Source organism: Monodelphis domestica, chromosome 8, assembly GCF_027887165.1.
Source record: "Monodelphis domestica isolate mMonDom1 chromosome 8, mMonDom1.pri, whole genome shotgun sequence".
NCBI lineage: Eukaryota > Metazoa > Chordata > Mammalia > Didelphimorphia > Didelphidae > Monodelphis > Monodelphis domestica.
Window position 1 is genome coordinate 3745895 of NC_077234.1, and position 18473 is coordinate 3764367.

An 18473-nucleotide genomic window follows, 5' to 3' on the forward strand; every position below is an offset into this window, starting at 1 on the left:
GGTTGGAGTGAGGAAATGGGGGCTCTCTGGGCAGCCCGTCCAAGAAGGAGCCATTGGTAGCAGCTGACCATATCAGGAAGGGCTTCCTGGAGGTGGTGGCATTGGAGCTAGCCTTTGGATACCAGGGAATCTAGAGGGCTCTGCTGAGGAGAGAATTCACCGCCTGGCTGAGTGTGGCAGGGATGCCTCAAGGACTGAGCCTGCTTCAGGACAGTCGATAATTAATTGTCCAGCCCCACATTGACCAACAGGTCGCCTTTCTCTAGGGAGCTCATGGCTCTGCAAGAATGCCGGATGGGCTTTGGTTCTGGGGAAGCTCGTGCCTCAGTTACCTCACCTGCAAAGTGGGGGTGCTAGGACAGCCTACCGCCCCCACAGGAGCACCACTGGGGGCCGCACAGCCAAGAGGCTGTGGGTGACCAGCATTCGCCGGCTCGGGGCCCCAGGGAGGGCGAGGGCCCATGTTCTCCGGCCCGTGGATCTCCTCGGAGGCTTCCTGGCTGTCCGGGGGACCCCCAAAGGCCAGCCCTGCGGCTTGTCAGGACAGGCCCTCCCCAGCTCAGAAATCAGCTCTGCTTTGGAATGTGCTCTCCTTGCCCCCCCCCCCCCCGCATCCTGGGGTTCTGGGCCCTGAGGAGCAGAGTCGAGGGATGCCGGAGCCCGGGGGGACCGACGGGCACCACTTGTGTGCCAGGAAGTCGGGGGGGGGGGGAGAAGGGACGGAGGGTTTATTTGGGCCGACTCTGGGCCGGAACTTCCCAGGGATTTCCCGGGATGGAGAGCCAGGAGGGAGGTGCTGGGGAAGGAGAGCATCCCTGCGGCACACAGTGAGGGACCCGCGTTTATGAGGCGCCCGGCCTGCACGCGGACCCTGACCTGGAGCCGGGAATCGCAGGTCCTGAGCGGGTCTGAGGCATGGCCGTGCAGGCTCGGACAAGTACCTTCTGGGGCCTCCAGAAGGAAGGGGCCATCCTCGCCCTGCCCAGGACTGGGGCCCACCCGAAGAGCTTCCCCAGGAAGGAGTTTCCCAGGGTGCACTTGGGGCGAGGACCAGAGTGGAGGCTTCGGGACGCTCCTCTCTGCCTTCTGGGGCTTATGTGCAAGTTCTCAGCCTGGAAGCAGCCCCTTCTCCCATCCCGTCCTCTGGGAGCCTCCCTTTTAGGGGCGTCCCTCCTGCCTGCCTCCCTCTCTGGCCTCTTTGGCCCAACTTTCTGTCTCAATCCATGCTGTGTCTTGGCTCCACGACAGAAGGGCTGTAAGGGCTGGGTGATGGGGGTTCAGGCCCAAATTTCTGGGCCTAGATTTGAACCCAGGACCTGCCACCTCTAGGCCTGGAGCTCTCAGCACGGGGCCTCTTGGCTGCGCCCCACATTCCTTTTTTTAACAAGTATTCATGAAATGCCCCCAAAGCAAAACCAACAGCCAGACAGTGAAGAAAACCTGCTGGGAGAGAGCGAGCGAGCAAGCACGAACTAGGGGTACAGGAGGAGGCCGGAAGCAGGGCTAGCAGCATGGAGGGGTGCTCTGACCTGCCTAGGGAGCTCGGCGAGCCCTCGGGGGGTCCTGGCTCCACTGTCCAGCAGCTCCCCCACTGTTAATGCTGCCCTTTGCTAATTGCAGTCTAGGGCTTCCTGGACTGACCCCCGACACCCCCCGGCACCCCCACATAATACAGCTTGGCGTGGGGAGCCCCCCATTGTGGCTGTCCTCCGGGAGCCTCCCGGCCCTCCCTCACGGGCAGTTTCTCCTCTGCCGCCCCCCATCGCTCCCACTCCATCCGCCCGGCTGTCCGGGCAGCCATTCCCCAGCCCAGGGGCCGCTGCGTCTCCAGGTTGCGGCTCCCCCAGGAGGGCAGCCTGTCCAGAGGAAGCCCGCCCCTTCCTTCTGCCCAGCCTCCTGCCGCCATCTTGGAACCCCTCCTGGGCCCAGGGGGCGGCCGGGGACACCTTCCTCCCAGGAGGCCTTAGGGGGGCCGGACTGACCTCAGAGAACACGAGTGTGCGCCAAGTCCCCCCCGGCGGTGTGTACACGCATGTGTTTGTGTGTGTACATGTGTGTCTCTGTGTGTAGGTGCATATCTCGGTGTGCATATGCATATGCCTGTGTGCACACATGTCTTGTGTGCACACGTGTCTGTGATGCATGCGTCTGCCATGTATGTATCTTGTGTCTACATGTTTGTGCACTGTGTGTCTGTGTTGCATACATGTCATGTGTGTCTTGTGTGTGCCTGCATGCTTGTGCACACGTGTGTCTTTGTGTGAGTGTGTGCACGTGTGTGTGTGTGCACGCCTGTGCGTGTGCGCCTGCTTCCCTGCTCGTCTCCTGCTCAGATGTCTTGGCTGTGGGCTTGACGCCGGAAAGGCAGCTGCGCTCCGGCCGGGAAACATCCGCTGGCGCAGCGCGGAGGAGCTGACAATCCCCCAAGACAGGCCGGAGCGCTGCCAGCGGGGCCTCCTGGCCGCCCGCCCGCCTAATCGGCTGCACATGTTCTCCCATGTGGTTCTCATTTGGCCCCTCCCGCTCCCCCGTCAGTCAGACTGTGCCGAGGCTGTGGGGGGCTGCGGGGGGACAACGGCAGCCCCTCTGCGGGATGCCGCTCGCTGCTCTACCTGTGCTGCCCGCCCCGAGCGGCCCCCTCTCCCTGGGTGGCCCACAAAGGTTGGGGGAGGGTTCGAATCCTCCCAGAGGAAAGCCCTTTCCCTTCCCCCAGGCGGGTGCCCAGAGCTCCCCCCAATCTTTAGGGGGAGGGTCGTGCCCGGCCCTGGCTTGCGGATCGGGCTGGGGCGAAGGGAGCGAGGTGGCCGCTGGCACCAGAAGCTCAGGCCGAGCCCGGAGACTGTGGGCCAGGCCGCGGCTCGGCCCTCCTCGGCCGCCCACGTCTGCCAGCCGTCCCGTGGGGTCCCCGGCAAGTAGAAGAGGCCAAGGGCTTGGGAGCCCCCGAGGTCAGCCGGCCCGGTCTGGCCCCCGGAGAGGTCGGGGCCCCCCCATCCCCGCACCCCCCCTTCAGGACCAAGTCCAGCACTGGCCAACAGGCCGCCCCAGAGCCTGGCTGCACCCTCAGCCTGCGCTGGGCTCGGGGGCGCCTTTGCCATGTGCTGGGAAAGGGGGGGCCGGTCCTGGGGGGGCCTTCTGTTGGGCAGAGCCCCCCCACGGTCTGCTCTGAGGCTGCGCATTTTCAGATACTAAAATCTCCAGAGAGGGGGTTCAGGCTCACCCATAAGGCGAGCAATGGGGGCGAGGAGGGGTGACAACCTGATACACAGGGGCGTCTGGGAGCCACACGGGGCTGATGGGCTGTGACCGCCCGCCACAGGACTGACCGCTCGGCCAAAGGGCTCTCAGGAAGGAAGGAAGGAGGATGGCGGCCCCACGACTTCCTCGGCCCCGTCCCAGGGTCCGCTTTCAAAGCCCCAAATGCACCTGCCACGGAGCACCCCGTCCAGGATGTCTCCTGTCAGCACCGGCACTTCTGCAGCCGCCACCCGGGGGGAGGGGAGGGAGGGGAGGGGGAGGGCAGCGGGGGGGGGGGGGGCTCCAGGTTCTGCCCTGCATTCCCTTGGCCTCCCCCGCCGAGCCCATTCCTGCTCCCTCGGGCCAGCAGAGAATCACTTTCCTCCATCTGGGAAGAGACATCAGGAGAGGATTTTAGGGCTCACACCAAGGCTGGGGATGAGGCACCCCCCCAGCTCCTGCCTGGGACGGGAGTCGCGTCTAGCTCTTCTCTGCTTGGGGATCCCTCCTGCAAGGCTCCCCGGCCCCCCCTTTCTCTTCTGGCTTGTCCCGTGGGAATGTCGGCACCTTCCCGCTTTCTACTCGGCCGTCCTCAAGAACTCGGCCTCTCCTTCCTCTGGTTCTGTCTCTCCTGCCTCAGTTTCTCTATTTCTGTTTCTTGTCTCTACCTCCGGCTCCCTGTTTCTCTGTGTGTGTCTCTCTAACACACATGCACATACACACAATGCACACACGTGCATGTGCACACACGCACACATGCAATGCACACACATGTGCGTGCACACATGCACATGCGTGCGCACTCACAGAGCGCCCATCCATTGTCTTTCTCTGGTCTCCTCAGGCAGGACAGCGGCCTCCCCCTGGAACCTTCGGCTTCCCGGATCCTCACGCTGTCCTGGTCGTGGCCTGGGGAGAGCCCAGCTGTGGCAGGGCAGGCACGACTCTGGCTCAGTCTCAGGATGTGGGTGGGAGTCCCGGCTCTCCCCTGGCGTTCTGTGTCCCCCGGGGGCCTCCCTCTCCACGCCTGTAGGACGAAAAGCTGGGCTGGATCTCATGCAGGGTCCCCGCCACCCCCTCTGCCTGGCCCTTTTCTCTCTCCTCCCCGGGGACTTCCGGACAGGGACGTGCTTCTATCCACCTGTGAAGTGTAGATGGGAGTCCCTGCCCGGGGGGGGGGGTGTCAGAGGCCCCGAGGGATCCTGGGAGCCAAGCATTCAGAAGCACCTGCCCGGGGCCAGCCACTGCGCCGAGCGCCAGAGATCCAAAGACGGGGAGCCCGCGGCCCCTGGGGAGACGCCCACCCGGAACTCTGCTCACCCGAAGGTCAGATGGGGCAGTTGGAGACAACCGACAAGGGGGAGACCCAGCACGAAGGGGGGTCCCCAATCTGGGGCTTGAAAGAAGGCGAGGACGCCGAGGGGCAGAGAATCCCCAAATGGCGACAGCCCTTGTTCCAGCATCAGCGAGGAAGCCGCCATCTCCGGACTCGGAGAAGGGCCGGCAGAAGGCAGGAGAAGCCTGGAAAGGGGAGGGCAGGGCGGCCCCACCAGAGGGTTCTCGCTCGGATCCTGCAGCTCCAGGAAGCCCCTGGAGGCGTCTGAAGGGGGGTCTCCTAGTCAGGTACAGCCAGGAGCGGCCGGGCCAGCGGCTGCCGGGGTCGGCTAGCCGGGTGGGGTCTGCCCGGCCCAGCCTGACAGGCTGCTGTGATTTGTCCCCGGCCCTGTGCCCGGCCCTCCGCGTTACTGTGCTGGGCGGGAGGATGCCCACCGAGGGCCAGCAAGCCGGCCTGCCCCCAGGGGCTCACGGTCTAGGGAAGGGCCACTCGGTAATGCTGAAATCCAAGGCGTCGAGGCAAGACCAGCCCAGGAAGGAAGAGAAGGAGGCTGGCACCGTGCAGGGGGCTCCGGAAGGCGGTGGAGGAGGAGGAAGAACGTTCTGGCGAGGACAGAGGTGACAAATGGGAGGTGCGGAAGGAGCCTGGCCAGGAGGACACGTAAAGGACCATCGGAGCCTGCTGGAAAAGGGACATCTGTGCCAGACGGCGGCCTTGGCATGATCGTCCGGGCAGCAGGCGGAGCCACTGGCACTTCCTGGGCAGCTGGCTGTGTGCAGGATGAACTCGAGAGTGGAGACACCTGGGAGGAGGCTATTTCAGGGTCCGGGGACAGGCCAGGATGACCGGAACTCGCCTCGGGGCTGTGTGAGGAGAGAAGTCCATGGGCCAGAGCGCTCGCCTCATGCCCTTTGGAAGGGAAGGCAGGCGCTGGCCTTGGGGAGCTTCCAGCCCAGCAGAGGAGGAAAACCCATGAAAGGGATGGGAAAAGCCAGGGAGGGGAGAAGACCTTCCGGGCTGAGGAGACAGCAGAGAAACAGAGCCTGTGGGGCAGCCAAGGAGGGTCTGCCCTGGCGCGTCCCCAACAAGGAAGCCCCCAGTGGGAGAGGGCAGAGAGATGCTCCAGGAGGTGACCACATCCGGAGACGCAGAAGCAGAGCCTGAAGGGACGAGAGAGCCCGAGTGGCACAGATCCTGGGAACTCGGAATCCCCAAGCCCCGGAAAGTCAGTCAGTTAATAAGCATTTATTAAGCACCACTATATGCGGGCACTGGGCTAAGCTGTCTGGATGTGTGGCTGAGTTCGAGTAAGGAGTCCAAGAGAGCCCCAAGTGACCCTGAGTGACAGGCTGGGTGGGGGCGATGCGCTCTGCTCACTGCTTTAGGGGTCTGAGCTCCCAGCCGGGGATTCCACTGGACCATAAGCCCACTGCAGAGCACCATCTTGGCAGCAGCAAATAGCTCCTCGGATCTTTGATCTAATGTTTAGTCTTGATTCTAAGTCAGAAGGGAAGGGTTAAAAAAAGGCCCGAGGCCAAGTTGGGGACACTCCACTAAAGACTTCCCTTCAGCTCAGCTTGGATGCATCAAGGATGACTCCTCCAGGGACTCATTAAATGGGCTCCAAATCTCCCTAAGGGGATTAGCTCCGAACCCAGGGCTCCCTCTTGCTTGTAAGAATTACAAGGAGAGCCGATGGGGTCCCACACTGGCCTAAAAGCCAGGGAAGCCATTAACTGCTGGTGTGATAGACCTATCCTGGACGCCAATGAGATGGGTCTGCTGACCAACCCACTGACCCACCCCACGTTGTTCCCTTCCTAAATGCTTACTAAATGCCTTCTCCTAATAATGTGGTGTAGACTTCTCAGAACCCCCAGCAGGCTCTCTGGCCTAACGGGGAAGCTCCGCCCCCTCTTCTTTTTGGACAGTGAGGATGCTGAACATGTCCAGCCTGGCAGCACTTGCCTTGATCTCCCTCGCCTCGCCAAGGTCACCGACCAAGGTTTAGCGATCAGAGACGCCTGCCAAGTAAGGGGTAGCACAAGCTTTCAGAGCCACGTCCTTGGGATGGTCACAGCCACATAGACTCATCCCTGTTCCTGGAAGCCCCCCCCCGCCCCCCAGCAGCTGCCTGCCCTCTGGACCCCTTCCTGGAAGCAGTATCCCTCTTTCCCAAGTTCCCCACATGCCTCCCACCTCTTAGTGCACTTGCCAAACCCTCCTCAGATCAGAATCATCAGTAGCCACATCTCACCTTCCCCACCACGTGGGGAGTTCCATGGCAGCCTCATGGCCATGGATCACTGGCTGAATGACCAAATGAGACTTCTGGATGCTTCCCTTCCAGCCTGGAACAGAGCTGCTGCCCCTGGGTGACCCCCTGCTGGAGACGTTTTTCCTCGCCTCTGGGCACGGTGGCCAAAATGCGATTTCCCAGTGGCCAGCCTAGGAAAGGCGATGGGCGCATTGTCTGCTGGTGAGCTCAATCCCTCATCAGAAGCTTCTTCTCTGGGCAGTAGTGCTGCTGCTGCTGCTGCTGCTGCTACTACTACTGTTACTGCTGCTGCTGCTACTACTACTACTATTACTACTGCTGCTGCTGCTGCTGCTACTGTTACTGCTGCTACTACTGCTACTGCTATTACTATTACTACTGCTACTACTGCTGCTACTACTGTTACTACTACTGCTACTACTGCTGCTACTACTGCTACTGCTGCTGCTACTACTGTTACTGCTGCTACTGCTATTACTACTGCTGCTACTGTTACTGCTGCTGCTACTGCTACTGCTACTACTACTGCTGCTGCTACTGTTACTGCTGCTGCTATTGTTGCTGCTACTACTGCTGCTACTACTGCTACTGCTGCTGCTACTACTGCTATTGCTGTTGCTACTACTGCTATTGCTGTTGCTACTGCTGCTACTACTGTTACTACTACTGCTACTACTGTTACTGCTACTACTGCTACTGCTATTACTACTACTGCTGCTACTATTACTACTGCTGCTACTACTGCTACTGCTGCTGCTGCTGCTGCTACTGTTACTGCTGCTACTACTGCTACTGCTATTACTATTACTACTGCTACTACTGCTGCTACTACTGTTACTACTACTGCTACTGCTGCTGCTACTATTACTGCTGCTGCTGCTACTACTGTTATTACTACTGCTACTACTACTGCTACTGCTATTACTACTGCTGCTGCTACTGTTACTGCTGCTGCTATTGTTGCTGCTACTACTGCTGCTACTACTGCTACTGCTGCTGCTACTACTGCTATTGCTGTTGCTACTACTGCTGCTGCTACTGTTACTGCTACTACTGCTACTGCTATTACTATTACTACTGCTACTACTGCTGCTACTACTGTTACTATTACTGCTACTACTGCTGCTATTACTGCTATTGTTGTTGCTACTACTGCTATTGCTGTTGCTACTGCTGCTACTACTGCTACTACTGTTACTACTACTACTGCTACTGCTATTACTACTACTGCTGCTACTACTACTACTACTGCTGCTACTACTGCTACTACCACTACTGCTGCTACTACTGCTAGTGCTGCTGCTACTGCTATTACTGCTGCTGCTACTACTACTACTACTGCTGCTACTACTGCTACTGCTGCTGCTGCTACGACTACTGCTGCTACTACTGTTACCTTTTCTCTCTGGCTTTAAGGTTGCTAAAAGTCTTTATACATGCTCCCTAATTCAATCCTCACACAGGCTTGTGATATGGATCTTTTCTTCTTCTGTTTCTCCTTCTCCTCCTCATTTTACAGATGAGGAAATGGAGACCCAGAGAGTCGAAGGAGCTTGCTCAGGGTCACGCAGCTCCTGTTGGAGGGGAGATTCAAAGTCGGGTCCCTGCTGATCCCAGTTCTGACACTGAGTCTGGCACAGCACTTCTCTGGTAACTGGAGAAGGCGGCGACCGGAGCTCAGAGACCTCCTGAAGAAGGCACCAGAGAGGATTCTGGGGACTTGCATGGACGGCAAGCACGTGTTTTGGTTTTTCCTCAGAGGATGGAGATGGGCCCCGCCACGGCGCAGGGAAGCACGCTAAGGTGTGTGCTATTCCTGACACTCATCACGTGCAGACAAATGAGCTCCTTTTCCTCACTTCTGGAAAAAATGAAGCCTTGCCTTCTGCAGCCTTGGAGCGCTCCCAGCCCCCGATGGCATCCCTTTAATCTGATGAATTGGCTGAGTTTCTGCTCGAAGCCCCCAACAGCAGTGAGCTGCTGTGATGTTAAACTCAATGGATCCCCAGAGGAGCCGATGGGGCTCTGGTTACCCCAGGGCCAGCCTGACCCGGCCAGGACTCTTTCCAGAGCCCGGGAGAGCAGGCGAAGGCCACACCTGCAATAACAGCTTGGGAGTCATCCTGAATCACCAGATCCAGAGGGATGAAAAAGGAAATAAACAGGCAAGGAGGGGAGGGGGACAAGCGAGAGCCAGAGAACCAAGAGATTCTGCGTCCCTCTTCAGAGGGATTCCCCAGACTTACCGAATTTTAATTTAAGGAAGGAAACAAATGGGAGTGGAGAGAGATCTTTGGATCATAAAAGCCACTCTCCCAACTTGGGCCTCAGTTTCCACATTTGTCACATAGGGAGTTGGACTGGGCTGGCACAGCTCCCTGGCGACCCCGGTGTAGTTTCTGGGCGTTTGATGGGGGAAGATTTCGGGAGAGCCTTGGCTGCTCCAGCCCAGCTTTCCCCAAGTGATCCCCATCCCCAGGGGTAAGAGCTGCCCCTTTCCCAAGACTAATAGAAGAGTCTCGCGGGCTGTAGCCCTGGCCCCAGAACTGGCTGGAGGAGATGAGAGTGAAGGGAAGGAGGAGCAGGCCGGCCCTCACTCAGGAAGTCCTCCTTGGCCAAGAACTAAGGCTCAAGGCTGGCCAGCTCCTTGCTGAGGCACATGATTCTCTGGCTCCACATGCCCTGGGCTCCTCCATTCAAGATGGCGGCCTGGGGCTTTTCTGTGTCTCTTCCCCATTGGGTGGATTCTCTCCCAAGCAGCCAGCAGGAATGAGCCATCCATGCTTTCTATGAGGCCAGAACAAAAGGCATAACAGGGAAAACCCAAGGGGGAGAACTTCGCCCTTCCTCCCATCCCTCCTCCCGGAACTCTGCCCAAAGGGACCCGATCTCCGTGTGGTCGCCACCCTCGGGGGATCCGAGATCCCTCCCCAGAGACCTCCTGCTGCCGGCCGTGGACCCGGCATTCCTTGCTTCTCAGCCTTGCAAGGCTCCAGTGGCCTCCATCCTCCTGACAGCTCTAAGCCGACAGCTCCTCCTGCGTTGCTCTGCCCTTCCCCCAATGAGGAGGGTCTCTTCCCTCCCTTCTGCCTATGCTCCTTCCACGGAGTCCCTCTTCCTCTCTGAAGCCCTCCTTGATAGCTCGAGCTGTCCTTGCCCTTCATCTGGTTGTTATGGCCGAGCTCCACATGTGGGTGGACTCTGTGAGCCTCCTGAGGGCAGCCGTCCTCTGGGAGGGGTGTCTCTGGGCCCTCTTGGCCCCTTGTCTCCGTCCATTGGGCACCTTGTAAAATGGGGGGGTTCGACAGGACAGCTTCCAAGGCCCCCCTCAGACCTGGGCTCCTCTGGCGGCCCACCGCAGGCCCCGGGAGTAGCTCCAGAGGCCAGACTTGGGGCCAGGCCCAACCATCGTGCCATGATGCTTCCCCATGAAGGCAGTAAGAGCCAGGGGAGCTCTGGTCCTGGGTTCTGGTGTTGCCAGCCCGGCCCGGCTCTGCTCCTGCCCCCTCTGCTTCTGCAGGCCTGGCAGGAGCCGGGCTCACCGTCCGGAAAAACCACAGAGGTCGGGACGTGGACAGGAGCTGGGCCGAGTGCAGGAAACCCCACAGAAGGACAATTAAGGGGGAGCGGAATGGGGAGCGGGCGCCAATGGTTTGCAGCTGGAGCCCCTGCCTGCTCTGACCCACCCGGCCCCCATGTGCTCTGCAGGCGTGAAAGAGGAGAAGTGGCTAATCCTTCATCCTGCTCCGTGCTGGGCGCCTTTGATCCCCTCGCTGGGAGGCCGCCAGCCCTCCTCCCCGCCCCCGCACAGGCACCTGGGAAAGGGGACACTCATCTCCAGAGCCCCATCGGTGGGGGGAGGGGGGAGGGGAGGGGGAGGGGGAGGGGGAGGGGCTCTTCCTCTCTCAAACCTTTGCCTCACATGCTCCATGTGCACCAATGGCTCCAGCCTGAAATCCCATGAAGGGCCTACCTGGCCGACAAGAACGCCATGTGGGGAGCCTGCTGGGGCCCCTCGGCTTTGGGGGCCATTTTCTCTCCAGTGAAAAGCCTCCAAAGGGAGGGAACCCTGGCGGCACCCTGACAAAGGAGCCAAGGTCTCTGGGCGGTGGCTGGCACCCAGGGGTGACTCGGGGTATTCTTGGGGGTGACAAGACTAGGCAAAGTGAATGTGGCCCCCCGACACGCAGAGGAAGGAGTTTTCCCCCCAAGGACAAAGCTGACAAGGGTCGGGGTGGCCGGGGCACGGCTGCAGAGCGGCCCGGGCACCTGGCTTGTGAGGGGCTGGAGATGGTGCTCCTGGAGGACTGGCTGAGGGAACCCACCGTGCCTAGCCTGGCTGCCGCCCCTCAGCCATCCCGGCAGAACAGAGAGGAGGCGTGCTGGGCCTGGAGTCAGAGGCTCGAGTTCGAGTTTTCTTCATCCCTTCCTCCCTGCGTGGCCTTAGCAGAAGAAGGGCAGGGTGGGGCAAGCCGGGGTCTGGCCCCTTCCTCTGCCCCAGGAGTGGGGCGCCAGATGGGCAAGAGAGGACAAGCTGGGCCCCCAGCCAGCTGCAGTGATGGGGGGAGCCAGGCAGAGGGGATACCCTCTGGGGGCTTCCAAGGGCAGCCGGCCTCTTCACACCTGGCGAAGGCCAGGGCTTGGGGAAGAAGGTGGCGTGTTTGAGTCTGGCCATTCGAAGGTAGTAGTGAGGCACCCCGTGGGAAAGGCAAGCCAGCTGGAAGGAAGCTGCCCGAGGGATCTGTCCGGGGTCCTAAGGACTAGGATGGAAAATCAGGGCCAGGAGCTTTCCATCTCCTTTGGTCCTCACAGTCATCCTGGGAGGTGGGTGCTAGCATGATCCCATTTTACAGCTGGGGAAACTGAGGCCAACAGAGGTTGAGTGGCTCCCCCAAGGCCACAGAGCCAGGAAGTCTCCCTGGGGCTTCCTGCTCCAGGTGGGTGCTCGCTCCATCCCCCTGGCCACCCAGAGTGTTTGTCACACTTGAAGATGGCACCAAGGGCCAGACAATACAATCAGGGTGCAAGGAGGTATTTCACAGGCCAGGATGGCGGGTCCGATGCATGATTAGGAAACGCAACCACTGAGGCAAACGGAGCCGAGCAGGCAGAACCCATCCGGAGGGGAATCCACACTTGGATGACTGAAGAACTGAGACCAACACGGCGGCCCAGAGACAGCCCAGAGTCGAGGCAGCCACTTTCTGGGGGCTCAACCTGCAGCCGGAGACGCTCTGGACGTGGCCAGAGAGGGCGCTGCTCTCACTGGACCTGCATGTGTGGCATGAAGGTCTTCTTTCTCTGCTCCATCGTGGAGCGTTTGGGAAGCTCTGCCATGAGAACAAAGTGCGCGCTGGAGGGGCTCCTGTCCAGCTGCCGTTTGCTCCTAACACATCCCCCCAACAGATGTTCCCCCTCACGTGTCCCCTGATGTGTCCCCGCGGCCGGACATTCCCCCCGACGTGTCCCCCGACGCATCCCCGAGGCCAGACGTCCCCCCCGACGCATCCCCACGGCCGGACGTTCCCCCCGATGTGTCCTCGAGGCCAGACGTCCCCCCCGACACATCCCCACGGCCAGACGTTTCCCCCAATGTGTCCCCGCGGCCGGACATTCCCCCCGACGTGTCCCCCGACGCATCCCCGAGGCCAGACGTCCCCCCCAACGCATCCCCACGGCCGGACGTTCCCCCCAATGTGTCCCCGAGGCCAGACGTCCCCCCCGACGCATCCCCACGGCCGGACGTTCCCCCCGATGTGTCCTCGAGGCCAGACGTCCCCCCCGACACATCCCCACGGCCAGACGTTTCCCCCAATGTGTCCCCGCGGCCGGACATTCCCCCCGACGTGTCCCCCGACGCATCCCCGAGGCCAGACGTCCCCCCCAACGCATCCCCACGGCCGGACGTTCCCCCCAATGTGTCCCCGAGGCCAGACGTCCCCCCCGACGCATCCCCACGGCCGGACGTTCCCCCCGATGTGTCCTCGAGGCCAGACGTCCCCCCCGACACATCCCCACGGCCAGACGTTCCCCCCGATGTGTCCCCGTGGCTGGACGTTCCTCTTTTCGAATCCTCACAAGTTGTATTTGCCGTAAGACGATTCTTCTGGAGTGTTTTCAATGAAAAAGCTTCCGTGCAAACAAAGTGACTGGCAAGACTAGGAGGGAACAAGGGGGAATCGGACAACAAATGTCCCTGACGAGGCCCGATTTCAAATGTGTACACGCAGGCCAAGGTGGGGATCAAAGGATGCCGACGAGCCATTTCCAGATGAAGAAATTGAAGCCACCAAGACGGGAGCTAAAACAGTGAACGATGAAAACGCATCCGAAATCCCTCTCGATGAGAAAAACGCAAATGAAACCATGGAGGGGCTGCATCACCCTCCCAGGTTGGCCAATAGGGCGGCAAAGGAAAGCGGCCAATGGAGACGGGCACTAGTGCATGGTTGGTGGAGCTGGGAACGGACCTGGCCCTTCTGGGTGGCTCTGGGGAACGCCAAGGCTGTGCCTGTCTGGTCTGGATCCCAGAGAAATCCTAGAAAAAGGGGAAGGACCTGCTGGCGCCAAAAGGTCTCGAGCAGCTCTTCGTGGTGGCAAAGCATTGGAAATGGAGGGGCCGCCCGCGCCGTCTGGTGCTGGTTGGTGATGGCATTCTGGGCTGCTGCAGGAAACGATCAGCAAGAGGAGCCCTCAAAGCTGGACAGACCGGCAGGAGCGGATGCAGGGAGGAATGAGCGGGGCCCGCAGAGCCCCGGCCGGCCTGGGATGGCCACCCCGGGGAGCAGCGTCTCTTCGGCCTCGTTCGGGGTCTGGCTTTGCTCCCGGCCACTCTGGAGGCGGGTTTCGCAGGTTCCTGCACAGATGAGTGCGTGGGGGAGGGGCACAGGGTGGATGGCGCTGCAGAAGAGGCACATAAAACTGCCAACGGTCCTTTGGAAACTGGCCCGGCCCGGCTTCGGCCTCCCAAGACTGGGAGACGAGTGGCTTGAGGCGCTGGCTGCTGAGGCGAGCAGCGGGGCTGACCATTGAAGAGGGCATGTCGGAGGGCGGCTGAGCAGCCCACCGGAAGATCCCGGGTTCAAATCTAACCTCCAACACTTCCTGGCTGGGTGACCCCCGCCCAAGAGAAGGGGAGGAGCAGGCGGAGACAGGAACGGGCGGCCGCCAAATGAACTGGACCTGCAGCCGCTCTGGGAATCCTGGTCCTTCTGGGGCCTGAAGAAGGGAAGGCAGCAGCGGGGGCACTTCCGGGGCTTGAACTCGGGGCCTCCGACTCCAGAACTCTTCTCCCTTCATGGACTACTTCAGCCGTCCACATCGCCATGGCCAGAGGCTCCTCCCACCCCGTGGCCGGCCTACAGGAGGCCCGCCCAGAGCCCAGCTGCCCGCTCTGGGTCCACAGCCCAGGTGGGCTCTGCTGGGCTCTTTGGGGGGGGGCGCCCAGCGTCCTCTGAGACGGGCTCAAGGCTGCCCTGCAGTGATGCCCCCTGCGAGCTCGGACATCCCCCCAGGCCCGCCTCAACGTCTCCCTGCCTGGAGAACAAGGAAGAGGCCTCGGAGCCGCCAGCCTCGCAATGGGCTTTAGAAATGGGATTTCCTTTGAAGGTCTCACGTCCGGGCGGTCCCCATTTTACAGTCGAGGAAACTGAGTCAGGCAGAGGCTAAAGATGTGTTCTGGGTCGAGCTACCAGGACGGACCAAGGCCGGATTTGATTTCAAGTCTTCCAGACTCCAGACCCAGAGCTCCCTCGGCTTCAGCAGAGCCAGCCCAGCCTCCAACAGGGTGAGAGAGGGAGAGCTGAGAGTCCTGGAGGTGCCCCCCCCCAGCCCCCCCAAGGGAGCCCCTTGCTGGCCACAGTCCCTGCCTGGTCACTTGAAGCTGAGGCAGGACATCTCGAGGGCCCACAGAACCGCTGGGAGATCTTGGGGGGGCAGCTGGGGGCCCCCATGGTCCGCCCCAACAACCAAAAGCTCCCCCTCGGCACGTTAGCGGGCTCTTGGGAGTGAAAGGGGACAAGGAGGGAGGGAGGGCTTTTGTCCAGAGTCCCACAGGGGGCTCCGGCTGCCTTCCAGCAGCCTTTGGCCGCAGCGCACAAAGCTTAGTCTCTCCGCCTGGCCTGGGGGGAATCCTGGGCTCCGCAGACATGTAACAGACGTGTAACACGTGTGCACCCACACCCGCGCTTCACATGCCCTGGGTGGCGCTCTGCCTCCGCGCCTGGTGCCCAGGCTGGGGGGACGGCGCTTCCAGGGCCATCTTGGACTCATGGTCCATGGCAGTACCTTCGGGCTCCCCACACTGGGGCTCCTGGAGGTTCTGGAGCCAGAGAGTTAGGCCTTCGCCTGTCCAGGGGAACCGTCCCCCGCAGCACTCTGGGAGATGCCCGGGCTGGTGGGTGGAGCTGAGGGAGCCCTGGGGAGAAGCTCATGTGGCTGAGCCTCCCGTACTGCATGACTGAAAATCTGTTACCCTAAAAAGAACTACATATCCCAAGAGCCCACTGACTTCCTGTCATTCCGCACTTCCTGTAGACAGAGGATAAAGGGCGTGGGCTCTGGAGGCCCGGCTCTCTATGGCTCTCTGTGTAGAATCAGCAGGGATGGCGAGGATGGCTAAAAATGGCTGACCAGCCACGGGCAGGCGGTCTTCATTGTGTACCCTCTTTATTCCTTGATTTCTAGCGACCGTTAATAAATCTCCTAAAATAGGAACTTTCACAGTAGTCTGTGGCCTTCTTCTCCTGCAGGTCCCGCACGAGCCGGGCGTCCCCCTCCCCTGGCCCGGCCTGGCAGCAGCCTGTCCCCGAGGGGTTCCGCAAGCCCTGCACCTCTGTGGGGCCGCCCAGGGGCTGCGGGACTCGGATTGGGCTCCATGGATTCGGTGCGCTCAGAGCTGCGGGCCAATGGAGGGAGACCCGCAGAGGGGGAGCTCCGGCCAGGAAGTTCTCGAGGGCACGTCCGAATCCAGGTCTTTCTGGCTCTCAACATGGCGCAGCCTCCTCAAGGTGCTGCGCTGGGCAAGCGTTGCAGACGGGAACAACTGGACTCGGAGAGACGGAAGAATTCTCTGGAGCTTCCGCAGCCAGGCAGGGAGATTGCCGGCTCTCTAAAGTGCACCCCCCGGCAGGGGCTCTGCGGCCTGGCCACGCTTCCGGGGGGCGCGGGGGTGCTTCCGACTCGGCTGCCTGCATGGCACCATCCCCAGGCACTGAATGGCGGCCAGCGTAAAGGACGAGGCTTCCCCGAGGGCTGGCACAGCACCCAGATGCTAACTAAGGGGGTGCAGGTGGAGAGGCGGCTCCCAGAATCCCCAGCTTGGAGGGGGACAGGAGGGGGCTCGTGCTGGGAAATGACAAGGTCTGGACGCTTCATGCTCTCTTGGCACGTGTCTTTGCTGGGGATGCAGGGCTACCCTTCAATCAACACATTCTGACATTAAAGGCAGGCAACGTGGCACAGTGGATTCTTGCTGGATTTGGAGTCAAGAGAGTCCTGGGTTCAAATCCTGTCGCAGACAAGTCAAGTGTTATCTTCTACATGAAGTCCTGACTCCCCTCCTTCTGCTCCCTCCAGAGCACCTGGTCTCTCTGGTGTCCAGACCCGATGCGTACAGGCAGTCTCCCCCGTCTAGACTGTCAGCTGGAGGACGGGGTGCCCCCTTTTGTCCTTGGGTGCCCCACTGGCATCTGGCAGGCCCTTTAGCAATATTTGGTGACTGTAGGTTGGCACAGACTTCTGAGCTGTCAAGTGGCTTCATTAATGGGAGCCTCCGTCTTTTCACCTGTAAAATGGGGGCAGATGAGAGGAGGGACAGTCCGTGTTCTATCGGCCACGCCCATGATTCCTACTGCTGAGGAGGAGCTGCTGCCCTGCTCTCACTCTCCCGCAGGCCTGAAGGGAAGATGGTCTGCCTGGCTGCAGCCTCCTCTTGGCATGAGTGTGAGTGTGATTGTGTGTGCGTGTGAGTGGTTGTGAGTGTGAATGAGTGTGCAAGTGTGTGTAAGCATGAGTGAGTGTGAAACAGTGGGTAACTGAGTGAGTGTGAGCATGTGAATGAGTTGTGTGGTTGCAGGAGTGTGTGTAAATGTGTGTGCAAGTGTGTGAGTGAGTGTGTGACTGTGGGGGGAAGGGGGGCCAGGCCCAGGCCAGAGCGTGGGTGGGAGCCCCCAGACCCGGCACCTCTGGGCCTGTGGACAACACCCTCTTGGGCCCAGGGTCGCCCCCGGGCCGCCCCTCTCCTGTCCCAGAATCCCCTGGGTTCACGGAACGGGAGCTGCTCTGCATGTTTCTCGGAGAGGCCCCTGGAAGCGATGGGTGGCCACCTCATTTGTCTGGGGGGGCCCGGCTCCCGAGGAGAGGTCAAGGCTGGGGCGCCCCCTCCCTCCAGCCCTGGCTGCCTGCGGCCGACCCTCCTCTCAATGGGGACAGAATGGCGGCCCTCCCACGCGGAGGGCCGAAAAGTACCTGTGACCTCGCCCGGGGGGCGCCCCGCTGCTCCCAGCATCTGATGAGGCCTCTGCCGGCTCTGGCGCCCCTCTGGGGTCTCTGGGCAAATGAGCTCTCGGCAGGGGCAGACAAGGAGGAGGTCCCCGAAGGCCGGGCCGAGCCGAGCCCCCGAGCCTGCCCCCTTTGCCAGTGTGTATATGCGAGTGTGCGAGAGACTTGTGAGCGTGTATGTGTGAATGTGTGTACGTGTGCACCTACGTGGGCATGTCGGTGCGTGTAAGTTCACGCGCGTGTGCACACACCGCTCTCTCTTCCGCTCGCCTGGCCCTCTCGGTGCTTCCTCTTTTCCCTCATGGGGGGCTCGCCGCTCTCCCCACCTCCCGCCAGGGACGCCGAGCCGAGCCGAGCCGAGGGCAGAGCCTTGGGCGGACCTTTACAAAGCGATTCTGCCGGCATTCCTGGTCCTCTACGGAAGGGGAGTCGGGAGGATGCGGGAGCCTTTGGGCCTCCTCCGGGTGCCAGAGCGCCTTGTGGGGTGGGGGCTGCCCGTCCCTTGGGGCACAACCCTGGGCTGAGGTGAAGGGGAGGAGCCGGAGCGCCCGCAGCTCAGAGTGTCCCGGCCGGCCGGCAGGCCCGTCTCCTTCCGGAGGCTTTTTCTGGCCTTGCGATCCTCCTTCTGGGATGGGCAGCGTGGAGCCGCTCTCTGCTGCCTCGGAGGAGGGAAAGAGTCTGGGCCACAAAAGGCCAGCTAGCGCTGCTAAAATGGTTTCTGGATATCATTGAAAACACACCGAAAGGGGGAAGAAAGACTGTAAATGTCATCTCGCTCAGCAAGTCCAGAGAGAAACCCCGAATCCTGAGGGCCTCCCAAAGAGCCTCTTCTTGCACACGCACGCACACACATGTGCACACGCACACACACGCGCACACACACGTGCACACGCACACGTACACACGCACACACATGCACATGCACACACATGTGCACACGCACACACGTGCACACGCGCACACACACGTGCACACGCGCACACACTGCATCAAGTGTCTCATAAGCTAGCGCTTCCCCAGGGTGTCTTTGAGGCGCCTTCTCTGGGAAGGTGCTGGCAGCGCAGAGGGACAAAGGCCACGGGCCCAACTGGGGGTGCAGAGACCGAGGACTCCGTCCCTCCCCAG